Genomic DNA, 13,834 nt, shown 5'->3' with positions numbered 1-13,834 from the left:
TTTTAATTTAACAAGGGCTAATGCATACAAATATTTAAGTACTTGAGTATCCCTGTCTAGTAACTGAAACTCCCAAGTATCCATCAGCCATCGAGCCTTGGTTAACAGTGGAAAATGCCAAGATGAAGCAAACTCCTCAGGGAGGCAGATAGAGAAATTCTGTGCATAGGCATAGAAGTAACTTTTTCCATTACATGCAGTTGGGGTTCAAACGTGACTTTTGCAGTTCAGATGCTGTGGTGTTTGTGAAGATACAGCTGGTAGAGTGGTTTAACCCTTTTCTGAAAAGCTAGTTTTTTTATTAATATTTATTTGATCTGTTGGTGATTGCTGCAAAGCATGCCAAGAGATTTGCAATGATCATTTGCTTATGGAAATAAGCAATGCCACGAGACATCCTACAAATCACATTAACCTTTGCACAGCCAGAGGCAATGGTACATGTTTGTGCCAGGTTTGACACAATCTAATTGCAACAAAGTGCTTTAGGAAAATTCCAGCTCCATCTTGCAGGCCCACCTAAAGATAAGTCTCTTCATTTAGGCTGATAGGCTTTGTTAATTCATGCTATTTGTATCTCACGCATATTTTAAAAAAAATAAGAGGAGAACAATCAGAGGATTTTGGGGGCTCTCTTCTCTCTCCTAGTGGGCATGGCAAACATGTTGGCTTCTAGACTCAGGGGCCACCAGGCTCCAAGGGGCAGCAGGATGGCAAACCTCTGGGTAGGATCTGAGAGGGTCAGCTCCAGCCCCCAGCATGCAGATACACAGGAGGAACTTAAGGGCACAGACAAGTAAGAAGCTCAATAAAATGGCTAATCCATCATCATCCAAGTTCCTGCTGGCTGTTCAGCAGGGTGCCAGCACACATTGACCATTTCTGCTTGGACTTAGAACCCACAGTCAGCGGTCGATTCATTTTTATGCAATCCTCCTTCTTTTCACCCCAACACTGTCAGGAAACCCTTACAGTGAAAAAAATTCTCTACAGCTTCTCCAAATGCAAGGACCGAGTTTGGCATTAAACCCCCAGGATACTCAGACTGTAAGCAGACACCCCATTGTGCTCTTGTGGTCATTGTCTGGGTTTGTGAGTTTGGTCCCTGGTAAGTACAAGCTCCTTTGTCCAAACAACTGGAAGAGGAGGAATTTAATAAAAATAGCTGAAAGACCCCCTGCCTTGGAGGTAACTCCATCCTCCTTGGCTGCAGACCACCAGCTACTGCCCCATGGCTGTCAAGTGCCAGGCCAAATGGGGCAGGTCACCCTTCCCTTGGCTTTGGGAACACCAACGCGACGTGGATCCTGCCAGGCACCTCCTTCTGCAGGGCACTGGGCCGGGGAGGCTGGCTGTTGGCACAGAGCAGCCCCTGAGCCCACTTCCCCAAGGCCAGCCTTCCACATACATGTTTCTAGTATTTCCTAAGCCTCGAGAGTCCAGGAAATCCCAATCACTAACCAATCTCTCATTATCTTTAAAACCAAAAATCCTGTTAATGGCTTTACCTCATACTCTGCAGCTCTGGAAACCTGCCCAGCTCCTTCTTGAGTTACTTACTTCAGCTGATGATCTTGGCAGGTTTTTCCCCCAGATCTTGGCTACTGTTCCTTGGTGGAACTGTGCCTAACCCTCTTGCTGGTGGTTGTCTGTCCTCAGGCTTGACTCCACGGAGCATTCATTCCTGCACCCCTTCAAAGACTAAAAGCTGAGCAGGCAATTAATCAGTGCGATGCATGGAGGCTCTCAGGTTCCTACAATCAATTAACGACTTCACCATGTGTTCATTAGTTAAGAAAATGTTTCCATGCATGCACATGTGATAAAATCACTGAGAGTGTTTAAAGCTGCTTTCCATAGCTTAATTTAAAACCTAAGCTTTATTGCAGTTGTTCTCCCATGGCAAGGCTGAAAGGTGCAGCCCTCACTCCTGTGCCTCCTTTAATAAAGTTTAATAAAGTTCCCATTTACAAGCATCTCTTGTGCCATTATCTGGCATGAGGTACATGAGACAAAACCCTTCAGAGCCAGGACCTTTATTAAAAACATTGTTAGGGTTTCATTTGGGGCTCTTTTGAAGGTCAGTGGCATTTAATGACCAACCTTGCTTTCAACACCGAAAGCTGAGCAGGGGCTGGGTAAAGCTGAGGCACAGCCACAGACAACTGGTGGAAGAAAATAGCTCCAAGTTACAAGTTGAGATGCCATCAATCCAGAAATCAGACAGGGATGTAGGATGGGATCTAAATTCCCTGAAGACATGCGTTTGCACCAGACAAACCATAATGGCCTTCTACAGCTGTCTAGTGTGTTTGGGTTCAGTTCAACCATCTCCTATTATGTGACATTTTTGGTGAGTTGCATCCAGTCAAAGTACTCTGTGATTCGCCCTTGGGGTATATCCACAGAGAGGTTTCAGCCAGGTTCAGGACTAACCCCATCAGTGCCTGTTGCTTTGTCAGCTGCATTTTAAGCCAAAGAACTCAGACAGGGCACTGGAATGCTGTTTTCAGGAGTCATGGACAACCCACAAGGGTGCTCATGTCAGCTGCCACCATCCCCAATGCAAAACGCACTGGCATTGGTGACAAGGACATTGGAGTCTAAGCTGGATCTCCTAAAAGAAAGAACTGGGATTTCTTTATCTCTCCTAAGACAAAACAGAAACAATTATCTCAGATAATTTGAGCAAATTTTACTTTCAGACTGGTTCTTTACCCTTCCACATATATCCATAGAAGACCATCACCCCACTGAGCCAGGCGGGTCGAAGGACTTAGAACTCTCTTGGCCACCCCTCCCAGGCAGCCACTGTGTCTTCTTTGTCCCGAGTTAGCAGCACAAGCAAATCTGGGAATCGTGCTCAGCGCACGCCAGCTGCTGCATAATGACGCACAGACAAAGGAAACCCGTGTTCCCAGGCCTGGCATCTCCCAGCAGAACAGTCTCCTCTTTGTGGCTTCAAAGATCCCAGCACTATTTACAGCCCTTCAGTTTCTGTTCTTCAGCAGTTTCATGTTCATCGAAAAACAACTTTCTAATTTTGTAATGCCACACAAAAAGCACAGACGGGATGGATTTGTCAGCTGCTCCTGCCTGTAAAAAAATAATAATTTTACCACCAAGTCTTCCTTCACCAGACTCTTTCCCCCACTTTGCCAATACTCTCTCCCACCAAGAGCTTTTTCAGCTTCTGCCTTTGCAGGAGGACAAGCACCTTGCCTGTGGCAAAGTACTTCATTGAGGCAATGGTAACACTGTGAAGGAATGCACGGGGCAGGACTCACAGAAGGTCATTTTACATTTCTAAGCTTGGAAAAAGCCGTGAAGCCTACTTAACAGATTAATAGATCCGGGGGCTCATGAGATGACAGTGTAGCTCCTGACCTTCCACAAAGCTTGTGAGGGGCCTTGGTTTGTATTTATGGTGAATGCAAAAAGGGGCTGCATGTCAACCACAGCAGCATAGAACCACAGAAGATTTTGGGTTGGAAGAGACCAACCCCCTGCCACAGGCAGGGACAGCTGCCACTAGACCAAGTTGTTCAAAGCCCCATCCAACCTGGCCTTGAACACTACCAGGAATGGGGCATTCACAGCTTCTCTGGGCAACCTGTTCCAGTGCTTCACCACCCTCATAATGAATAATTTCTTCCTGTTATCTGATCTCAATCATGAATCTAAAATTAATGTCTCTATCATAACTGGGGAATACTTGAGGGGAAGGTGAGAATTAGCTCATAATGCTGTGGAAAATCTACAAAGGGGTTACAAAAATAGTTGGAAATATCTGTTTGACTCTCATTGCTTACCATGGACCTACATACCTGTCACAACATCTGCTTGAGAAGCCTAAGGTGAAATCAAAGGCTTATTTGAAGTCCAGAATGACCTACTGTCCAGCTCCTTAAATGTCAGGCTGAAAGAGAGCAAACCAAGAATTTCCTACAACATTTCAGAATGAAACCTATCTAGATAGTGAACACCAACAAAGACAAAACACCTTGGTTATAAGTGAAGAAACACTTTTTTTTCCCATTTCTGAGCTCAAACTTACTGATTTAGAGCCCTCATTTTTTATTCAGAGGTCTGCTTTGAAATCACACTAGGTGAAATTTCCTCCTTCTTTTTAAGCGAAGCTTCCAGCACTTCTGGTTTCAGGAAAAGCTTTTAAAATATGACACAAGTCAAGCAAAGGATTAAAATGCCGTAATAATTTCTGTTGTCTGCCCTGAAATCAGGTTTGAGACAGTTTGGAGTCTCCTTGATGTGTTTTGAATACTTGTCATAGCATTAGCTTTAGCTTCAACTTCCTAAAATGTTCTTGTCTAAGCAAGGCAGAGAAAAACATGGATGACTGTTTGACCTGAGCAGATCAGATACACCATCCTGAAAAAGAACATGACTTTTGGCTCAGTGTGTGTCTCCTCAGCAGTTTGCTATTTGACCTTTCTTAGCAAACAGCACTTCAGCAGTGGGACTGGGAGCTATTCCCTGGGCAATTCTTTGAGCCACTCTGTCATTATTAAATATTTAAATGTCCTTTTAAAATACTCTCCAGATTTCATAATATCCACCATAAAGTGTTTGCACCTTCTTCATTGGGCATGTCCTCAAAGGCTCCTAGTTGCATGAGTCTCCTTACCACGGAGGGGCAAGCCTTGGACCAGCAGTTTCTAAGCCTTGCAAAAGTTTTGCTAAATCAGTACAGACTGGTTCTGGCTGCAACATTTTATAGCTGGGCTGCTGGGATGGTCTGGGAGCGTTTTTTCCTCCCTTTGTGATGCACTGAAGTCTGAGAGCTGGTGAGAGGGCTGGAGAAGGTACTAGAGCATTTCTGGTCACAAACGGGGCAGAGGAGAAGCTTGGGGCCAAATCTGCAGGCAGCCTCATGTTTCTAAGTCCAGAACATCATCTATATTGGACTCAGAGGTTTTAAGACAGTGTCAGCTTTTGCCAGAGGTGATTTGGGACCTTGGGGTAAAAGAACAAGCATCTGGTGTCCAAGGTTAGCCTGTTATTCAGGCAGAAGCACAGGTCCCTGGAGAGTGAGCATCAGAAGATAAAAATGAGGGGACACAGCATGAAAAGCCCAGTAAAGGCAGCAAGGAATGCCATAAGTTAATAATCAACTATCCAGAAAAACACAATTAAATGAGATGCAATTACTTAAAGCCAAACAAGAACACAGAAAAGGGATAGCAAAATAAGCTACAGTTTTAGATCCCCTGTATGTGGTGCATTGGAGATGACCAGGTGGAGTCAGCTGGAGTCCCCTTGGAAGCCTTCCCATGCACTGGAAAGCTTTTACGATCAGCTGCTGCCAATATTCAGTCACAGAGACAGGTCTCCACCTCAGATCTAGGATACAGACCCATGTCCCCGACCAGCCACAGACTAAGGGCTTGGAGCAGAACACTGGAGGAAACCCTGAGGTGCATGCTAAGCGCAGAAAATCAGAGTAAATGCCTGTTACAGTGCCTGTTAACCCCTGTCTGACACGTGAGCTCAATACAGAATGGAGAACTTGGATGTGGCCTGCAGGGATCTGAGCATGGGAGCAGAATTTGGCCCAGCATACACAAATCCACTTCTCAAAGTCAGCCTGTGTTTTGGGGTGAAAGAAACCCAAAAAAGCCTCCAAAGGGGATCACAGCTGCAGACTGCACCCAAAAAGGGAGGAGGCAAACCTCCAGTGAGTCACATTCTTCTGGAAGAGGGATTCATGCTTGCAAGGAATCTTTATTTTGGGCAAAGTCAGTCACTCCTGAGTCATGCCAAAGCAACACCACTCAGATGACCAGGCAGAGAAAAACATCCACATTGCCTTTCCCAAGCAGAGCAGGTGGCAAATGCCATGCAGTGGAATGAAGATGTCCATCTGCAGCCCTGGTCCCTTTCAGAGAGCCCTTCCTCCTCTCTGAATCCTAAAACCCGAAAGTGGATGAGAAAGAGGTGGAAAGAGGCCTGGAGTTCAAACTGGATCAGTTCAGCTCCCCAAGAGGGATGTGGTTGCCCCCCTGCAGTGAGTCAGGGGCCTGGAGGGCACCCAAATTGCACCACCCCGGCTCTTGTGCAGCTTCCAAGGATGATCCCTCCAGCCGCAGAAGAGCCTGCCAGCCCCAGTTCCTGGGAGCAGGAGTAATTCATCAGGGATGGGAGGAGAGGGGGTGGTGGGGGCAGCAAGGGGGGAGCATGGGAGGCAAGAGAGGAGAAAATGAATTGGGGGTAGAGAGGATGTCTCCAAGGAAAGCCAGAAAGCACCTACACATAGTATATAAATAAATACTACTTTCCTGTCTCTAATTTTGACACATGTGGAAATAGATCTTTTTGCTGTGCATGCTGATGGATCTGGGGGTGGATCTCAGCAGCTGCAAGAGGAGCACACGCTCCTCAGTGACTCCACATCAGGATGGAGGCAAGGAGAGACCTGCAGACATCCACTCACTGCTCCTTCCCACAGCTCCCGCACACCCAACAGTTAAAAAGCCCCAGATATCAGGCAACTTTAGCATCCCCAAGGACAAGGCAGAATTCCTGCCCACACACACCTCAAAACTCTCTATTTCCTTTCACTGAAGCAACTTGTACCCCTCAAGGCTGGAAGCTTAACAAAAAACCATAAATGGGGTCTCCTGTTTCTGCATGTTTTCCAAAGACAGAATACCTGTGTGCATGTAGGAGGAAAAACCATCGGCTCAAGCTTAGGCACCCAGGAAAAGGACCCATGTCAAGCCCATTATTTCAAGCCAATGGAATTTTCCTACAACTGGTAGGGACTTGGGTTAATCTGGCTTGCAGATGGGGTCAGGCACAGGAGCTCAGGCAGTAGGTCTGAGCACGACGCTGGCAGTGAGTCAGGTCAGCTCCTCGTCCGGGCAGCTGAGGTTTCACAGGACGGAGTCAGCAACTTTCTCAGCTCCAGTTAAAGCACAGAGTGAGCTAAATATGAGAAAAAGGCCTGAAGCCAAGCCTCTAAAAGCTGAGAATTCATAATTTGATGCTAAATTAGGTCTTGATTTCTACTGAGCTGGCTCTCTGGTGCACATTCCAGCTTCGGCTGCTTTGCATTGCATCAGGCAGGAGCGTCACATTACGACTCGTTCACAGCTTGCACTGCAGCTTGGTTTCTGAAGCAGTTAGCCAACAAGCCAGGTAAATTCAAATTTGCCACGCAGAAACGTGTGTCAGTGTTTGGGTATTATTTGGGCAAGCTTCCATTTAAAGCAGTTTATTTTCCCCAAAGCTTTGGCAAGGAAGTAAATATGCTAAAAGGGCCAAGACACACATGGCCTATCCATCAGCTTCTTCCCTCTGGATGAATGACATTAACACTATAATCCATCCATCTGGGATATCTGAACATGATTCAGGATCCATTTCTGTCAGCCCTCCTTTGGTGGTTCCAAATGAGGGTACCCAAGCCAGAGGGCATGAGGCTTTCAGGGGGGTTTAATTCTACCAGTCCTACCATCTCCTGAACCTCCCTTCACCTGCTGCTAGATGGAGGAGGAATGGTTCACTTCAGACAGTAGAATTTGGGGTCAACCTTCCTTTAAACCAACAAGCTAACCCCGAAAAGGACTGGATACTGTACCAAACAATTTCAGCAAAACTTAGAGACCATTACTGACGCTTGTGTCTGCAGGGAGCTTGACACAGCACAGGGTCACTGTAGGGCCCCAAAACAACAGTGGTTTTGCTCCCTTTGGGGAAAACCCAGCATCTTGGGGTCTTTTCTTCACGCCACCAAGGCGACAGAGGCAAGGCCTCATGGGGCAGCAGAGAAACACTGACCTGGTTAACACTTACACATGCACATACCACATTAACATACACTTTTTTTCTGTTTCTTGTCTGGTTTCATGAAATTAGACGGAGGCATCACACTAGGCTCTGCATATAGGCTAGCAAATCCCTCACCACATGAACTGGGGCTGCCTGCAGATTTTACATCTTTTTTTCCATTAGGAACAAGAGACTGTTGTAACTCTGGCACTGAGATGAGCTGAGGGCATCAGTTTCCAAGCAAATCCCTATGATATCAGTCTGAATATGGAGGAAAATAAAAGTTCAAAAACATGGGAATTGGAGAAAATCCAAAGAATAGGAAAATGAGAGGCTGAGCCCTTAACTGAGCAAAGATGAGAGAGGTCACTTTTCCTGCCTTCTCCCTTTAGCACAGTCAGTTTGCAACCACACACGGCTACCATGTAGTAGTGTTCCGTCTTGATAAAAAAATCTACATTTGTTGGAACCCAAAGTGCAGGGAATGTTTCTCTGCCTGTCCTGAGGGACCCATCCCCCCAGGGAAACACTGTTTTTAACCTTCATCTGTGGAGAGAGCTGCCAAGGCTTTGGGATGAATTAGAATCTACAAGGGTATGAGTTAGGTGGTAATATGATACATAGTTTGTCACAGGGTGAAAAATTTAGTTTTAGGTTTATTAATATGGTAAGTAGATGAAGACAAGATGGAGGATCCCTGTCATTTTTCAGGTCTCTTCCTTCTTCTTCACCTACTCCATTTTCTGCAGTGTTGGTAGCACAGAATGATTGGTTAGGAAATGCTGCAGTACAGGGCTACGTGAATTGATGGTTCATTAGGCATTGGTAGAAAAGTTGAAATAATGGACCTTCTTGGTGACAATTGGGTGATTTATCTTTAAAAGGGCCTTGAGTTTCCTGCATTTTGTCTTTTGGTACTTGCTCTGCTTCCATGCTATGTGGGCAGCATGTAAATTACTGATAGGATATAATAAACAATCTGAAGACCGAGAAGATCCAAAAGTCCCGTTTGTCTCTTACTCCTGGCAAGGACTTTCTCCCCCATCTGGGGAGGACATGTGGGGGTCAAGAACCCACACATACATTCACAAGGCTGGCAGGTCTGTCATCCTGCCATTTGGTTCTCACAAAAGCCAGAAAAATTTATTTATCTTGACAGTACTTACAACTTTCAAAAGATACAACAGAACTGGGCTGGCTTTAAGGAATGGTCTGTAAATTGTAGAGGAAACATCTGAAATTATATCAGTGATTTAACAGACACATACTGCAAATGCATTTTTGTGTACAGATATAAAGCAAGAATTGCACTTTTGACATGGCACTGCATGCAGACACATCAGCTCATATAACTCTGCCTCTGAAATCTCTTCAGAGAACTAACTCTGTTCTGTGCCAGAAGCTGAGAAAGCAAATCATCACAGCCTAGCACAATCAAAATCCTACCTCACCTTTTCCCTGCTTCTGCAACTTCACCTCTGCTACTGAGTTCTTCTTTTGAGGACCAATACCATCCTACTTCAGGCCAGGCTTTTATGTATATGCATATCTGTGCACTTCAAACTCCAAAAGGAAAGGCTTTCCTCGAGGAACTGGCTCAGTTCAGAGTCTGTTTCCCATTTTGGACATTGTCATCACCACACCAACTGCTCACCCCTGCATGGAAAGAGAAAAGAAGACTGAGAAATAAGAGCTGCCTGAAAATTTTTCCATCAAAGTCTAGACACGTCATTATGGGGAAATAGTCTGCCACAGAGGTGCTCTGAATGTAAAAATTCCTGAATAAAAAAAGTAGCTCAAAGGAGATTTCCAGAAATGTTTGGGTGTTTTTATTCTCCCTTCCCTTCATTTCATGAGGTGCTAACAATGGCATGTCACAGGATATCACAGAAGCTCAACTGTCTTATTGTATTTTGAACATCAGCCAATAGTCAGAACCAATTTAAACCACCTTTTTTTTAAGATCAGGCTTTTGTTACATAGGAGCCAAGAGACATTTCAAAACAACAATGTTATTCAAAATACATAGGGAAGTCTGCTTCATTGGCTTGGTAATGTAAAATTTATTTTTAGTCAAAAAGAAGTCAGTTTTTTGAAAGGTCACTGGAAAAACACAATTGGCAGATGCTGAATGGCTCCTTCTTCTTTAACCACTCAGTCATGAGGACTAGGGAAGAGTGGCAGATGGTCCAGCCATCACTGTGAGAAAACCTTGTTTTAGTCTTAAACATGAGTCCATTGACTCTGGACATTAATGTGAGCCACTGTGGATGCGTCATATTAAAGAAACACTAAAACAGATCTGACATTTTAAATTTTTAAATGTTTTTCTATCCAGATTGCCCATTGTTTGGGTATTTCTTCCCTTCCCTTCCGTCTCTATCCTTGATAGGGATAAATAAAGTGACACATACACCAAGGGCCCATCCTCTAAGTTGAAACATTTAAAGACAAAGAAAAGAAAATTTAAAAAACCCCCAAAAAATATGTGAAATTCCAGTAAACTGTGTTCTGGTGCTGGCTGCTGCTCTAGCACAGCCAAGGCATGTGCAAGGCTGCAGCTGAGCCAGGCAGGCGAGCGGGGGACAGAAGCAGAGCCAGCCCCACTTAGCCACCAAGAAGGGGGGTGATGAGGGAGCTGCTGCCCCCTCGATGCACAACAAGGCACTGATGATGCTGGGGAAGGCCAGAGTCCAGGAAACAACAGTCTAAATGCTTCTACACTTTTCTTATGGCTCCACAACTCAGGGGGATGGGGCCAGCTGGGATGTAGGAGATTTAAAAACCTTGAGAGATGAGCAGGGTCTTGCTCAGCTCAGCTCTGGCTCTGCCTGCTTTTTACCTGTGAGGTTACAGGCAAGGGGCTCACAGCCCAGAGAAGACCATGTGAATTTTCAGTCACAAAAGAAGATAAAGGAGGAAAAGAAATCTGAAACCTCTAACTCTCTTCTTTCCTTTTGCCTTTCTGTGGATGGATCAGCTGTCAGACAGGCTGTGATGCCCATCTTTTGGTCCAGTTTGAGAAGGGAGCACTAAAAGAAGGGGTTTTTCTAGTTAAAAAAAAAAAAAATGTAGAGGGAAGAGAACAGTTTATGGGAAGCATTTTGTGTTAAGAGGTAACTTCCCAGCTGGTGGAGGTGCATTTGAGTAATGCATTTCATCAGGGATCATGTGTTTCTTTATACCTTCATGGTCAGTGGAGGTGTAAAGAAACACATGGTCCCTGATGAAATGCATTACTGAGAACACTAAACAAGGATACTAATGGATTTCAGACAAGTTTCTGGAAACTCTGCAACTTTCCTCTGCAATCATCTGGGCTGGAGTTACCCAGCAGCAAGCTCAGGAAAAACCCACCCAGTTGGTTCTCTTAACTTCATCCAAGGGCTCAGGAATATAAGACACACTTGCTATGGCAAGACATTTCCTACAAGGTTATTTAAAGATGAAGTGCTGTGAGCAAGAAGCCCTAATCCTAAACTCAGCATTAATGCAGGCTTTGGACACGGCCAGCCTCCTCTGGCCAAGCACCAAACTTTCACCTCTCCCTCCAAACTGGGGCTGCTGCATGCTGGAGAGATCTGCCCTGAGCTTTATAGGGGAATTTATTTATTGGAGCATGCCGAAGTGCTTTGAGGCAGCCAATGTCTGGCTGCTAATGTGTAGTAACTATTGCTGTATTAGCAGCACATTGTAACAGCTGTCAACAAAATAAATTATCTAGGATGCTGTTTGGAGACTGAGAGCTGAGCTGTTCTGTTTGGCCTCTGAGAAAAACATGTATTTTGTTTCACCTCATAAACTCTACACATAAACAAACATAAAGCTACTGTTCATAAATCAGTTTTCCAAGACCATAAAACTACTAAACTATACACAGCCTTTAGAACCAGACTATGGAGACAGATTGCCAGCATCAGAGTTTAATGTTGCATGAGAATCCACTGAAGTCACAGCTTGAAAACGCAAAATATTTGTAGGTATAAACTCTTAGCACCACCCTGTTGCCAAATCCCATGGGGGCAACAGTAACAAGTTCCATCCACCCTCGTGACTCACTCTGCTTCTCAGTGAGATGGAGAAAAACCAGGGGACAGCACAATCACTCACTCAATTTTAACCTGGATACTAGGCCAAATGTCTCCTGAGATGTTTTAAATAGTGTTCTGAAACTCTTATTTGTGTTGCACAAGGAAGCTGACACACCCCAAGTTTGTAGACTTTCTGGAGCACTGCAAGAGCCACATCTTAAATCCCAGCCACCACTTAAATCCCAGCCCACCTGCAAATTGTACCATGGACTTCAGTGGCATCCATTCAGTCCTCAGCCATTAGGCCACACATGGATAATTAACCTAGAAATTGTCAGCAGCTGAGATAGCCACTGGCATCGTCCTAGAATGCTTTTTTTTAAAAAAAAACCAACAACCCCAAGACTCCAGATATCCTGCTACAGCAGCAGGGCTGGCCTGACTGTGAGCATGGAATGGGCAGGTAAGGGACTGGAGCTGGGCAGCGGATGGGGAGCACCGGTGGAGAGCAGCAAAAGACAAGGGAGAGTGTGCTCTGAGGGTGCAGAAAGCCAAAGGGCACAGGCCTGGGGGTCAGCACCGTGACACCCAAGCACCAGCCTGAGACTTTCCATTGTTTCCTTGGTCCTGCCCAAGGAGGTGATTGGAGCTTCCCCCCCTGCCTGACACAGTGGGAAGCAGCAGGCACTGTGCTGCCATGGTGAGGATGAGGAGTGTACTTCTCCAGCTTGTTCTGGCAACTCTGCTTCACAGCACAGAGTTCCCATGGGTTCATCCTGTGACATCCCACGTGGATTTAGTGCCCAAGCTGTGGTCCCAGCACCTCCCCACTTGGCCCAGCAGTGCCATGCCCCAAATCCCAGGGCTAAAGCAAGCTGCTGTGCTTGCACCATGTGATGCAGAGCCTGAACACAGGAACCCCGCCCAGCTGGGTATTTCTGGCTCTGGTCTTCCAGCCCCACCAGGTGATAAAGTAAGGCCACTTGTAGGCAGGTTTATTTTGACACCTACACTTTTCTTTAGTCAGTGGATTAAGAAGACCAAGCAAAAAATCTGCTTAACTGTTGTGTTTTACAATATTTGCTGTAGCAAAGGACCATCATTAGGGGGTAATTCAGTCTTCCTCTCCTTCCTTTAATGGCTATTGAAGGAGCCAAGGGCAACATCCTAACCTCAGTGGTTTATGTAAGTGTTTAATTCAGGCTAAATTGGTCCTGACCTGATTTGATACAGTAGCAAGATTTTTTTTTAAAATGTGAAGACTACATATGTACTGTAATACTTTAATTGGTTCTTTTTTGAGACAAGGGCAACAGTTTTAATTAAAACTAATGATCTCAAATACATTATCAACAGAACCAAATGATGGCAATCAGTGGTACAGCCATCAGCTATGGAGAAGGCAACATTCACCTCTGGCTTGGAGCACATTTAAGCATCTCTCAGTTCTCTCAGCTCTGATGCCTTGGGAGAATGGAGGCACAGGCCTCCGGTCTGTAGCTTTTAAAAGCTAAACTGATAAATATTATAGCTTTCCAAACATAGTTGTGAAAGAGCAAAAGCAACCAAGGCACTGGAGTTCCTTTGTAAAGACTGGCTGATTTTAATCCCACAGGTCAATCTACAGCATTTAACTGATAGCTCTTTTAACCTGTCAGAAAGAAAAGAACCTTGGAAAGATCTGGTTCACAGATCTGATTTACAGTTTAGAATCTAAACTGATGAGGTATAGCAGCCAGGATCATTTTACATTATTGGGAAGTTATTTAGAGAACTAGAGCTGTCAGCCAGGCTGCAATAAAGTCAGAAATGTAGCAAGTAACATAGAAAACAGGAGATTACCCCATGGAGAATATGGATTTCATGCTGTCAGTAGGCAGAGCTGGATTTAGTTCAAGAACTGCAGCAGTCATACTGGCTTTGCTTCCAAACATTGCAATGTTGGAAGTTTCTCTCTAACGGTCTAGCAGATGTCATGTCTAGCCCCTTCGGATTTAGGCACCCTCAGATAA

General features: G+C 45.0%; 1 long non-coding RNA gene across 1 annotated transcript; it reads right to left on the bottom strand.

The window, feature by feature from the left end:
- Positions 1-2,107: 2,107 nt before the first annotated feature.
- LOC138118804 (uncharacterized) lies at positions 2,108-9,569 on the bottom strand. The gene is made up of 3 exons (XR_011155289.1): positions 9,243-9,569; positions 3,828-3,919; positions 2,108-3,096 (listed from the first exon to the last, which is right to left on the bottom strand). It is a non-coding gene; the product is annotated as an uncharacterized lncRNA (long non-coding RNA).
- Between the last annotated feature and the right edge of the window lie 4,265 nt (positions 9,570-13,834).

This window comes from Aphelocoma coerulescens, chromosome 1, assembly GCF_041296385.1.
Source record: "Aphelocoma coerulescens isolate FSJ_1873_10779 chromosome 1, UR_Acoe_1.0, whole genome shotgun sequence".
In the NCBI taxonomy this organism is placed as follows: domain Eukaryota; kingdom Metazoa; phylum Chordata; class Aves; order Passeriformes; family Corvidae; genus Aphelocoma; species Aphelocoma coerulescens.
Note: the sequence above shows the minus strand (reverse complement) of the source record. Positions and strands in the feature narration are given on the sequence as shown.